Here is a 14,504-nt window from a genome sequence, read left to right as displayed (position 1 = left end):
ATTATTCCTTGTATTTCTATTTAATTGTTTTAATTTAAAAAAATCCCTAAACAATATACAGCTGTTACATGACGCAGCTCTTTCCCAGCCTGTCTGCAGGGAAACATAAGCAGGAGGAGCTTCTAGTCCTCTGCTTCTGGTCACATGTTAAAAAAAAAAAAAAAAAGCAGCCTTTTTGGTCCGGTTTACACTGCTGCGATGCGGGAACTCCTGCATTGCATGTCTCCTGGCGGCAGTTCACGCTGCCCTATGCGAACTGCTGGGAGTGTCAATTAAATGTTAATGACATCCCCAAATCAGTTCGCATATCGCAGTGCGATCTGCTAATCCGGACAGGAATCGTATCGGAACACCCATGCAATCCGATTCTGCTGCGGACCAAAAAAAGGTTCCTGTGCGAGTTTGGTCCGAATGCGATGCAAATTCAGCCATGCTATCTGTATGGCTGAATTCGTATTGCACGGACATCGCATGTGATTTGCACTGCAGTGCGGTGCAAATCACATATGATCTCGCACCACACAGCAGTGTGAACTGGCCCTTAGGCACGATTCACATCTATGCATGTTGCTTTTGAGCATTTCCACAGTGCTTTTTGCTGTGCTTTCTGCTTTTTTACCGTGTTTTTGCCACGATTTGAGTTTTGCGATTTGTGTTCTTTTTTTGGTTTTCATTCACTGTATATTGCTGGTTGCTAAGGAGCGGGTGGGAAATCCAGCCGCTGCATCCTTAGCAACCAAAGATTCATCAGCTGTCAGCAGGACCTGGGGGGCCCCAAGGAATTCCCTTAATTTTTAGAGATTTCCTCTCACTTTCTGTTTGGCCATGGGACAGGAAGTGAAGTTAAAGAGGAAGTAAACCTTGATGGGTTTACTTCCTCTTTTTTTCCCTGCAAAGGTAAAGCATAATGGACTACTATGCATCGCATAGTAGCTCATTATGTGTCACTTACCTGACACAGGAGCCAGCGAAGTCGCCGCTGTCCCCTGTAGTCCGCCGCATCCATGTTGCTTGTGGCGTCTCGCAGCTCCGACGAACCACAGCGGCGCAACCGCGATGACGTCACTCCCGCGCATGCGCACGGGAGTCGCGCCTCGCAGCTCCGCCGCTGTCATACGGCGAAGCCGCGATGACGTCACTCCCGCGCATGCGCACGGGAGTCGACAAATTTGGCAAATCCATTCTTGGATTTGCCGCATTTAGTGCGCATGCGCGCCGCTGTCTACGGCGCATGCGCCGTAGACAGCGGTGCCCATTTTCGGGCAAATATCTCCTAAACCATATAGGTTTAGGAGATATTGCTTGGACCTACAGGTAAGCCTTAATCTAGGCTTACCTATAGGTCCAAGTTGTTTGGAAGGGTTTACTTCCTCTTTAAATCTCCACAATGGGACACAAATACAGAAAAAAAATATGACAGGGGTTATATATAACCCTCTCATTCCAAACTGAAAAAAAACGTTTTGCATATAGTTTTACTTACGGTAAATTGATAGGTAAGAGGGTAAATTTGTCTGACAAATTAGTTTATCTTTGTTAACATTTAAATGACTCCTATTAATGTTCTCCGCCACCACAGCATAATGTGTACCTATAGTCTAGTCTAGTAAATAGTTTTTTCTTTAACTCCTCTCCATAAAATGGTGAGACCCACATCTATAGTTTGGAAACATTTCCACAGTACAAAGAGCAAAGCTGTGATTTGCAATATTGTGAGAAGAAATATTATTTTACAAATGCTACGAGAATGACAAAACACATTGTTGGTTGCCACTTGCCAGAGGTCCCCTAAAGACATAAAAAAATACTCAATGAAATGACGAGGACCAGAATGAAAGTGCGAGGAGCTTTTCCCTTCCAGAGTTCTCCTTCCAGAAATACCCTTTCTGCTGCTGCTTCTGGATCATCACAAAGTGTTTCTTGCCCAGCAACATCTTCAGGTAAAGGAAGTGTTACAAACCACCACCTCCTAAAAATACACAATCCATTCATTTATAGATAAGATGACACCTGAAAATCAGAACATTCATCAAGCTTTTCATAGAGTAATATGTGCTTTTGGATCAGTATTGTCAATAACTGAAAATGCACATTGGCAGGAAACTGTTTCATTATTATGAGGGAAAGGGGGGGGGGGGGGGTGGTTACCTGTTCTCATGTATAGGTGAGATGTTCTTAACATATACAGTCCTCCTTATCTCATTTGCAATAAAAATAAAAATAAATCAAGTTTTGTTCATATACTGAATAAGCTGTACTTTTATTTCCAGCATAATACTTTTATATACGCTGCATTTCACCATCCCGGTGTAACAAAAGGACTGACCAGCGTAGTCCAAACCAATAGAAGAGCTCAGATTTCTGAAAAAGTAAATGTTGCTTACAAGAGAAAGGTGTCAGAACACACAGTGCATCGCAGACTGTGCGGCCACAGACAGGTCATGGTGCCCATGCTTACCCGTGTCCACAGCCAAAAGCGCATACAATGGGCATCAGAACTGGACCACATAGCAATGAAAGAAGATGTCTTTGAGGTGTTGACTTGGCCCTCAAATTTTCCATATCCCAGTCCAATCAAACATCTGTGGGGTGTGCTAGAAAAAAAAGATTAGTCCAATTCATGGAGGCCCCAGCTCACAACTTACAGGACTTAAAGAGTAACTACACTTATGTTGAGAAAAAAATATTCCCCTCTTGGTGATCTGCGTACAGTATATTGTAGGAATTTTAACAAACGTTGTAGCAGATTCCTACTTTCTATTATTCTGAATTAACAGCTGTTTGTCTGTGTCCACGTGGAAAGTGAATCTAATGGGAATGATCTCACAATTATCAATCAGCCGCTGCACTTGCAGGGTTATAATGAGGAAAGCAGCAGGGTCTTTAGATGTGATTTCCCTTTGGGGTATTTCACAAAAATTACATTATTGTTGCAGAGGATGTCCTAAATCTGACTTGCATCTTAGTGCAGATGTCTTGGAAAATCAGTACGCCAATCACTTCAATCCAATCAGGCAATCACCACAAAATGATGTTTACACCGTCTGTACACAAAACATCTCCAGGATGCCAGATTGAAAAGTACAGGTAATTGTAAATAACATTCAATAACACAATGACTTGTATCACAATCGTATATGCTATATTATTATTCTTTTTTTTTTCCACGAAAGCGGAGTTACCCTTTCTGCTACTGATAGCTCGGTGGCAGATACCACAGCATACCTTCAGAGGTCTAGTGGAGTCCATGCCTCAATGAGTCAGCGTTGTTTTGATGTTTTTTTTTAAAAGACTTGGTCTTGGGTGTTTTCAGTTTTTGCCTGTTTTTAGTGCCTTTTGTTGTTTAAAAAAAAAAAAAAAAAAAAAAGAAATGTATACAATACTTAAAAAAATGCAATTCACAACCATATACTGGCTCTTTAACAGTATGTTTTTCATGGTGTGTTTTTCAATTATTTGATGATTTTATTACATATAACATTAAATATACTTAAAAAAAAAAGGAAATATGCAGAAAAAGTGTCTCTTTAAATATTTATGTTGCCCATATGAAATACAAAACAAAACAAAAACAATAAAGCACACCAAATAAGTGAAAAAAACGCAAACATTTTGGGGGGCTTTTTTTTTTCATGACAGTATGCATGATTACTAATCATTACAACCGATGTAATAATAAAAAAAAAAAACAACATTAAAAAATACTCAAAAATAGGTCATTTTTTTTACATTTGTTTCCTTTTTCTTTTTTTAGTGTAGTTTGCAAAAATAGCACCATGAGCACTTTTAACACTAGATGGATGTATGTATTACTACTGTACTAATGATTTCGAGTTTGCTATTTAGACTTTTTTTTTACGTTTTAAATATTTTTATTGCATTTTGAAAGCATACTTAAAGTGGTTGTAAAGCCTCGTTTGTTTTTTTTAAGTTAAAAAATAACAAACATGTTATACTTACCTCCTCTGTGTAATGGTTTTGCACAGAGCAGCCCAGATCCTCCTCTTCTCGGGTCCTTCTTTGCTGCTCCTGGCAAGCAGCTTGCTATGGGGGCACCCACGCCAAGCCACAGATCCCTGTGCCTATTCAGAAATGAAGCCGCAGCCCAGCCCCACCTACTTTCTGTCCTCATTAGCTGACTAACTTTGATTGACAGCAGCAGGAGCCAATGGCACTGTGCTACTGTCTCAGCCAATCAGGAGGTGAGTCCTGGGCAGCCGAGACACTCCTGCAACATCACTGGATCTAGAGGGACCTCAGGTAAGTATTAGGGGGGCTGCTGCACACAAAAGGCTTTTTATCTTAATGCTTCAAATGCATTAAGATAAAAAAAACCTTCTGTCTTCACAACCATTTTGACCGAGAAGTACAAAGGAAAAGAAAACAAAAAAAAAACAAGGCGGCCATATACAATTATGCCCTGTACACACGGTTGAACATTCCGACTACAAAATCTGTCGGATTTTTTCTGATGGATTTTGGCCCAATCTAGTCCTGCATATACACGGTCACACAAAGTTGTCGGAAAATCTGATCGTTCAGAACGCGTTGACGTAGAACACGTACGACGGGACTATAAAGAGGGCAGTAGCCAATAGCTTTCGTCTTGTAATTTATTCTGAGCACACGTGGCACTTTGTCTGTCAGAATTGTCTACACGCGATCGGACTTTAAACGATATGGTTTTGTTGTCGGAAAATTTTAGATCCTGCTCTCAAACTTTGTGTGTCGGAAATTCCGACGGAAAAAGTCAGATGGAGCCCACACACGATCAAATTTTCCGACAACAAGATCCGATTGCACATTTTCCATCGGAAAGTCCAACCGTCTGTACAGGACATTAGACATATATAGCGAAATTAGATGGATATTGATACCACAATCTTAAACAACTGCAATAATTAGACTCTCTTTTTATTTAAAAAAAAACACAATAACAGCAGCAACAAGAAAGGAAAGGAAAAGGAAATATACGTATAATAACAATAATAATAATAATAATAAACAAATTGGTCAGAAACTGTTATACCTATATATAATGTCTTTATTATGTATAAAAAAACTGCCACTAGAGAGAGTGACTAAAAATGGTAAATTATAATTTTTCAAAAATGTATTATAAGTACGTAAAATTTTAAAAGGTTCCCCAAAAAATACAGCTCAAAAGGATTTCTTAGTTAAAGGTCCTGGCATTGCCTCTTGCAGAAGGTATTGGCTCAAAACAATGCATACGAAGCTGCAGCCCAACACTTTGGCATGTAGGGATCCAAGCAGCTAAAATAAGCAATGCTTTAGTATATTAATTTAGACGGTGATAAATTGACCTTAGCAAACTCTCTCACTGTGTTAAACCACTAAGTATCCTTTAGGGAGAAAGCATCTCTATTTTCATAAAGCTGTTTATAGTCTGAGTATGTAAGACCGCCAGTAGATAATGATCCAAGAACATGTACTGGATGCATACATTAAATGAAAGGAACAGCAATTAAAGGTATGTTGCATTCAAGCGTGAACATTTTGCATTTAAATTCTCTCCTGGGACACAGGAAGTGAGGAGAAATCTCCCCAAAGGGGACACAGGCAGCAATAAAAACTCTTCCTAGTAGAGTCGGGAAAGGTTGGTGGTTAGTCAGGATTGTATATCTATCTAGATAGATAGATGAGTTGGCACTAGCATCAAGCTAAAGGCCCATACACACGATCGGAAATCCCGCCAGCAAAAGTCCGATGAGAGCTTTTGGTTGGATATTCCGACCGTGTGTACGCTCCATCGGACTTTTTCTGGCAGAATTTCCGCCAGCAAAAGATTGAGAGCAGGTTCTCTATTTTTCTGACAGGAAAAAGTTCTGATCGGAAATTCCGATTGTCTGTAGCAATTCTGACGCGCAAAATTCCTGCGAACATGCTCTGAAACAATTCAACGCATGCTCGGAAGCATGGAACTTAATTTTCTCGGCTCGTCGTAGTGTTGTATGTCACCACATTCTTGACGGTCGAAAGTTCAGAGAACTTTTGTGTGACCGTGTGTATGCAAGGCAAGCTTGAGCGGAATTCCATCGGAAAAACCATCCAAGATTTTTCAGACGAAAATTCTGATCGTGTGTACGCGGCATAAGTGTTGGCACTAGCATCAAGCTAAAGCCCCGTACACACAATCGGAAATCCCGCCAGCAAAAGTCCGATGAGAGCTTTTGGTCGGATATTCCGACCGTACGTATGCTCCATCGGACTTTTGCTGGGGGAATTTCCGCCAGCAAAAAATTTAGAGCAGGTTCTCTATTTTTCCGACAGGAAAAAGTTCTGATCGGAAATTCCGATCGTCTGTAGCAATTCCGACGCGCAAAATTCCTTTGCATGCTTGGAAACAATTCAACGCATGCTCGGAAGCATTGCACTTCATTTTCTCGGCTCGTCGTAGTGTTGTTCTTGACGGTCGAAAGTTCAGAGAACGTTTGTGTGACCATGTGTATGCAAGGCAAGCTTGAGCGGAATTCCCTCAGAAAAACCATCCAAGATTTTTCCGACGAAAACTCTGATCGTGTGTACGCGGCATAAGGGTTAGCATGTTAGCCTGTTGGATATCAAAGGGGATAGGAATGGTCAAGAATAGTTACATTTGACTAATAAAAGTCCATGTAGTCCATGCAATAGCACTTGGAGAGGCAGCCCAGTGAAAAGTAAGAAGCAACTTCTGGAACAGCTGAAGATAAAGCACAGGCGCCAATCTAAGTGTAGTATAAAAGTAAATGTAATACACGCATGGATGTATGTGCTCACAAAAGTTAATTAACAAAAGGCATTGGGCACATATTGCAGGGTGTGCGTGGAGAGGGTACATCCGGGAGGCTTCTCCCTGGTTTCTCAGAGCGGGCCGGGCAGGTGGTTGCCGACACTTCCTAGATCTGGAACGCACACAGAGCCAGGGGATGACGTCACTTCCGGAACAAGAACAACCAATAGGTGACGTGTTTACGGAACATGCACTCCTTCTTCAGGCCTATCCGGGGTCAAGTTATAAGTGGGCTTTTTTTTTTAATTTTAGGACATGTACAATGCTAGCCATAATGGCGCATACTATAACACAGAGCTACCTAACCGACTGGCCATTAATATGGATAAACTCAATAAGAACATTGTAAAAAAAACATTGTAAAAAGCATTATAAATGCTTGAAAAACATGAACTTGACTATGAAACATATGAATGAGAATTGAATAGAAAGATGTATATGAGATGCATATGAGTATATGAGTGTATAATAAGTGTATGATGAAAGTAATGGCAGGGAGATCATGAGTTAATGGTATAATTTATTATGGTTGGGGATCATGAGTTATTGATGAAATGAATTCTATATTATATAAAATAACAAACATTTTAAAAAAGGGGAGAAAGAAAAGGGGGATGAAAAAATGGAATAAAATTAAAAACAAAAATAATGACAATAATTATTATGAAAATAATAATTCATTAATGATGCAAATAATAATTACAAATTAATAAAATAAAAATAGAAATTTATATAAAAATAAAAATAATCATAAAATTTTTAATGAAAACTGTACATTGTTAAATGATGACAGAGTTGACCACAACCAAACAGAAGACAGTCTATGTTATTGGATATAGTGTTATAACATGTTACTAATGATTATTACTGTAACTATGGGAAAGTACCCATAGTTAAATTTGCTGTCCCCTCAAAATAACTCAACACACGGCCATTAATGTACAAACCGCTGTATAAACCGCTGGCAACAAAAGTGAGTACACCCCTAAGTGAAAATGTTCAAATTGGGCCCAATTAGCAATTTTCCCTCCCCGGTAACACATTAGTGTTACAAGGTCTCAGGTGTGTTAAATTTGGTGTTATTGCTCTCACTCTCTCATACTGGTCACTGGAAGTTCAACATGGCACCTCATGGCAAAGAACTCTGAGCATCTGAACAGGCCTCGCCATGGTTGACCAAAGAAGTTGAGTGAACATGCTCAGCATTAAGTCCTGCCAACATTGCTGCAGAGGTTGAAGGGGTGGGGGGGTCAGCCTGTCAGTGCTCAAACCATACGCCGCACACTGCATCAAATTGGTCTGTTGTCCCAGACGGAACCCTCTTCTAAGATGATGTGCAAGAAAGCCAGCAAACTGTTTGCTGAAGATAAGTAGACTAAGGACAGGGATTACTGGAACCATGTCCTGTGGTCTGATGAGACCAAGATAAACTTATTTTGTTCAGGTGGTGTCAAGCATGTGTGGTAACAACCAGGTGAGGAGCACAAAGACAAGTGTGTCTTGCCTACAGTCAAGCATGGTGGTGGGAGTGTCATGGTCTGGGGCTGCATGAGTGCTGCCAGCACTGGGGAGCTACAGTTCATTGAGGGAACCATGAATGCCAACATGTACTGTGACATACTGAAGCAGCGCATGATCCCCTCCCTTCGGAGACTGGGCCACAGGGCAGTATTCCATGATGATAACAACCCCAAACACACATCCAAGAAAACCTCTGCCTTGCTAAAGAAGCTGAGGGTAAAGGTGATGGACTAGCCAAGCATGTCTCCGGACCTAAACCCTATTGAGCATCTGTAGGACATCCTCATATGGAAGGTGGAGGAGTGCAAGATCTCTAACATCCACCAGCTCCGTGATGTCCTCATGGAGGAGGGGAAGAGGACTCCAGTGGCAACCTGTGAAGCTCTGGTGAACTCCATGCCCAAGAGGGTTAAGGCAGTGCTGGAAAATAATGGTGGCCTCACAAAACATTGACACTTTGGGTCCAAATTTGACTTTCACTTAGGGGTGTACTCACTTTTGTTGCCAGTGGTTTAGACATTAATGGCTGTGTGTTGAGTTTTTGTTGAGGGAACAGCAAATTTACACTGTTATACAAGGTGCTCACTCACTCACTTTACACTGTAGCAAAGTGTCATTTCTTCAGTGTTGTCACATGAAAAGATAGAATAAAATATTTACACAAATGTGAGGGGTGTACTTACTTTTCTGAGATTATATATATATATATATATATATATATAGCACTAACCCCCGAAGGAGCTGCTGGTTAGATTGGGCTTACCATTACCTTCTTTTTCTTCTCACTTTGTGTTTAGGGGTGTCCCGTGGTAGATGGCCCAGTAACTCGAGAGACTGACAACAGATCCACTTAAATGGATTTTATTTACAAAAACGTAGACAATGAACAGTCTCTTAAAATGGGATCAGAGGGTTGTAAATGAAGTTCAGGTACTCTTATGCCGCGTACACATGATCGGATTTCTGAAGGAGCGTACCTGCCCACACACGACCGGACTATGGCGGAGTCAGCCGGACAATCTGCCTGTGTGTGGGCTCTGGCAGACTTTTTGTTCCCAAAAGTCCGGCGGACTTAGAAAGAAGTATAAAACTCAGGATCCGGCCGTCTGTGTGCTAGTCTGCCGGACTTTTTGAAATGAACGGACTTGCCTGGTGACCCCGCCCCCTTATGATGTCACAGTCCCGGAGGATGCTGGGACTGTGACATCATAAGGGGGCGGTGTCACCATGTGACATCACCCGGTGACCCCACCCCTTGTCCCTATATAAGTCACCGCACAACGCGTCAACATCTCAAGGAAGAAGAAGAGAAGGCGGCGGCGACAGAAGACCAGGCCACCGCTAGTAAAAGAGCTATAAGAAGATAGCGGAGGTCCGGCAAGAAGAACCGAAGAGGGGACAAGACCCCCGAAGTCGGAAGAAGACCCGAGAATGGCAGTGGCGACGAAGAAGAAAGCCGGGCTCCTCCGCTAGTAAAAGAGCTAGCAAAAGAGCAGAAGATAGCAGAGGAGTCCGGCGAGAAGACCCCCCAAGATGGAAGACCACCGGAGCTGTCCAATAAATTATTTTAAAAACATGTGTTGTGTTTTTTTTATTTACACTTTTTTCACCAGGCGAATGGGTAGGGGTACATGGTACCCCAATACTCATTCACATAGGGTGGGGGGCCGGTATCTGGGGGTCCCCTTATTAAGCCCACCGGCCACAGACCCTGACAACCAACAGCCAGGGTTGTCGGGAAGAGGCCCTTGTCCTCATCGACACGGGGACAAGGTGCTTTGGGGTGGGGGGAGGCGCAGGACACCCCCCTTCCCCAAAGCACCCCCCCATGTTGAGGGCACGTGGCCTGGGACGACTCAGGAGGGGGGAGGGCGCTCCTGTGACTTCCTGCGCTAGTCCCTTCTACCTGGAGTCACGTTCAAAATGAACGGACTTTTCTCCTTGTGTGGGCAAGTCCATTCATTTCAAAAGTCCGAGGGACTAGCACACAGGCGGCCGGATTGTCCACCAGACTGCCGAGTCCGGCAGACAATTTTGAGTCAAAACTTCTTTCTAAGTCCGCCGGACTTTTGGGAACAAAAAGTCCACCGGAGCCCACACACGGGCGGTTTGTCCGGCGGACCAGTCCGATCGCGTGTACCTGACATTAGTGTCAAAGTCAATATTGAAGAAGTTGCTTACTTTGACTGCATCCAGAGAATAGCCATTCGCAACTGGATGTTCACTCAAGTTGGACAGTCCCTCTCTCACAAGGCCTAGCAGCCAACAAGGTGCTTACTCAGGAACAAGTCTCTGCCACAGACGTTGTTGTAGAATATACAAGGATAAGTCTCTGCCACAGACGTTGTAGAACACGTAGGAAAACTAAACTTGTAAAACACTTGTGTGATACCTGGATCTTTCAGCCTGCTTGGCGATATCCACGAGACCGGATTCTCTTGGGTACTTCAGCTCCTCCAGGCTCTTGCTAAGAAACTAACTCGTACGTGGTTTTCTTCTGAAGAGTCCTCCCCTGGATAGCATGAAGTCACTGGGTCTCTCCCAAACCGGAGACGGCACCCAAACACCTTAGAATCCTCCTTTAGTTTCCTTGCCTCGGGCTAGCCAGCACAGAGACAACAAGATCGGGTGGATCCGCACCCCAGGCTATAGCCTTCCTGGGGGCTGGTCAGGAGGACCAGGACCATGAAGTCAGTACATCCTTCTGGACCAGAACCCTGAACCACGTGACGTCCGCATCTTAAATACCCTCTCCCAGAAAGCACAGCAAGAGCACCACTCCCAGTGGGCAGGCTCCGAGAGAGAGTAGCTTAAAGCTATGCATACTAGCTCATTATGCCTTTGCCTTACAGGGTGTGCTTTTAAAAAAAAAAAAATTTGCCTTTACTTCCTCTTTAAGCACCCAACCAGACCATAGTTCCGTGCCTGCCAGAAGAGACAGTGCCCCCTGTGGTCAGGCTGAACATCTCATAGTCCAGTCAGACTGATGCTGAAGTCCAAATTTAGACAATTATACCCAAACCAAACTGCAGTTCAGGTGTAATCTTAACTTTGAAAAACACATAGCACGTGCTCTGCAGGAGCCGGCGCTACATATATATACACTGTATATAGATATGTATATAGATATGTACATATATAGCTGGAACTAATGTAAAATTATTGCAAACTGCCTTGCCTGCACAGCTTCTAGTCATAAAAAACGGAGAACAAAAAGTAATTAATCATAACCAAGGAAACAAGGAATAAATAGAACATTATTACAGGGAGAAGATATCATAAAGGGAACCTTAAAGATTCTCCAATACTCTAAGGGCTGGAAGAATCCCGCAGTGGGAATAGTTGCCGTCTATATACTGCAAATGAAAACTTATAACAAACAACAGCTCACTGTCCGCAATGGAATTAGTAAAGATTTCCCAGCCCTAATATCTGGGGATCTATTGATCGTGGCCTCACGTAATGTGGGACTCTTAGCATGAAAATCACAATAAGGTTATCCATCGGCTGTTCAGATTAATCAAATGACTGATCTCTGTTGCCGCGAAGAGCCAGAGTCGTCTTAGTGACCTGCAGATTGATTGACCAATATTCAGTGAGTAATTATTTTTATTGCTGCTATAAAACGCTAACTGGGCTTTACTGCGCGCCTGAAATCAGAACATTCAGGTGATCAATATTTATAGTAGATGCACACAGATAAATTCAAATATGCTAACTGGTTTTGTTGCAAAAGGGTTCTCAGCCAGTCATATAATTTTCACCACGTACATGGCGCCTGAATTACAGTGCTACAGTGCTAGCAGTGGTTTTAACCCTTTCTCAGCCACTAGCAGGGGAGTAAAACCACCCCACTAGCGGCCGAATACCGCCGCTAAAACGGAGCTAAAAATAGCGCCGTTTTACTGCCGACACCGCTCCCATCCCAGTGTGAAAGGGGCTTAATAGGCGTCAAAAAAAGGTGAACATTTAGCTGTGTTAGAAAAGCGAATGAATATTCGCTTTCCTAACACTAAATCGCCTCTCTGCTAATCAGGTGCTCGGATCTGTTACTCGTCACCTGATTGGCTGAAACAACTGGCGCTGTGATTGGACACCAGGTGTCCAATCATAACAGAGGATGGGAAGAGAGGGTGGGAGAAGACATCGTGGAGCTGTCCCACCGAGACAGGTAAGTGCAGCCGGCGGGGGCACACTGGCAGCATTTGATATGGCACAGTGGCTGTGTTTGATGGGGCACAGTGGGAGCAATTGATGGGCACAGTGGCGGCAATTGATGGGCACAGTGGCTGCGTTTCATGGCACAGTGGCGGCAATTGATGGGCACAGTGGCTGCATTTTATTGCGCACAGTGGTTGCATTTGATGCCACAGTGGCTGCTTTTGATGGCATAGTAGTGGCAATTGATGGGCACAGTGGCTGTGTTTGATGGCACAGTGGCTGTGTTTGATGGCACAGTGGCTTCGATCGATGGGCACAGTGGCTGTGATTGATGGGCACAGTGGCTGTGTTTGATGGGCACAGTGGCTGTGATTGATGGGCACAGTGGCTGTGTTTGATGGGCACAGTGGCTGCGTTTGATGGGCACAGTAAGGCTGCAACTGATGTTTTTTTTCAGAATTTTTCAGTTTGTTTGCGCCCCACAAACCATTTTGAGCACCAGCCGCCACTGCTTGCCAAAACAACGCATGATTTTTTTTTTTTTTTGTTCAACAAAGGAATGCATGATGTTATTTTTAGTTGCTCTCCAAAGCAACGCATGGTGGATTTTTTTTAGTTTTTTTTTTTTTGCATCAACACAGGATGGATTTTTGAGTTCACCGGAAGCCAAGTATGAATTCCTCGAACAAAACAAGTCCCTTTACTTTTTTTGTGGATAATGGAATAATACAATTCTTTTATTGTACAGAATACAGTAAGTGTTATGAACGAATAATATGAAATAAACGCTTGCCCGTGAACCCATCCAAAGCCATTACCCTGAATGTACTGTACGCCAAGGAATGTATGAAAAACGGAGAGTACACTTTATTTTCTGCTTAGTAAAACATACATTTTGCAGAATAAATGCTGAATTGGCAGAAATTAGTGATCTGTTCAAGATTTTCGCTCATTTCTAGAATATGAAGCTAATAGTCCATGTTATTATTTGAGGAATGACTGCACATGATATGGGCCAAACCCTCGCTTACAGCTACCTAAACGACACGGGCGTGTATGGAAAAATGCAGCCATGCTCTGAAGATAATTTTCTAGATATATTATAGGGAGGCGGGTGGCCGTATTCTGCTGATGCCTTAGGAAAAGGCTCACAGTGCTCTGTTTTGGCCGGCGCCAAACTTTGCAAGTGTAGCTCCAGCTTTGACTATTAAAATCACTCTAACCCTTTAACTGCCAGGGGCCATTTTTGCATTTTTTGCGCATACACTGTATTAATGAAAGTATTGGGACACCTGCCTTTTCACAGAATGTGTACAGAATGCCCCCCAGATATGTCATTTCCCGCTTGTGTGATTGGCTCACTGATTTTCCCAAAAGTCTGCACTAAGATACAAGTCAGATTTCAGGCATGCCCTGCAACAAAAATGTCATTTTTGGTTAGACCCTCCATATACAGTACATATACGGTGACACGGCTCTCCCGTGCTGGATCACATACCTAGTACGGGATCCAGCACTGCCGGGTTGGGGGCGTGCCGCCGGCAGCCCACTCTTACTGTGATTATTTTTCAGCAGGTACTGTGGACTCGATGTCTGCACTGATTATTTGTTACACAGGCTGAACAGCAGTCTGCCTATGTAAACAGGCCAGATTGCCATTCTGTAATGTCCCTTTCACACTAAGGCAGTTTTCAGGCATTTTAGCACCTGTAAAGAGCCTAAAAACTGCCTCCCATTCTCTGCAATGGATGCTTTCACACCCAGGCGGTGCACTTGCAGGACGTTAGAAAAAGTCCTACCAGCAGCATCTTCGGGTCGGTTTGGGAACGCTGTATACAGCGCTCCCAAAATGCCCTTTCCCATGGAAATGGAGCGCTGCAACGCGGGAGCTTTTAACCCCTTCTTTGGGGGTTAAAAGCGCCCCGCTAGCAGCCGAAAAGTGTCACTTAAACAACACTGAAGCATTCGAAAACTAGCACTAACGTGGTCGCGGCCCCAGTGTGAAAGAGTCTAAGTGGGGAAGACATCGATC

The sequence above is a fragment of the Lithobates pipiens genome, unplaced genomic scaffold (genome assembly GCF_037356315.1).
Source record: "Lithobates pipiens isolate NorthernLeopardFrog02 unplaced genomic scaffold, aLitPip1_a1.2 Scaffold_16, whole genome shotgun sequence".
In the NCBI taxonomy this organism is placed as follows: domain Eukaryota; kingdom Metazoa; phylum Chordata; class Amphibia; order Anura; family Ranidae; genus Lithobates; species Lithobates pipiens.
Note: the sequence above shows the minus strand (reverse complement) of the source record.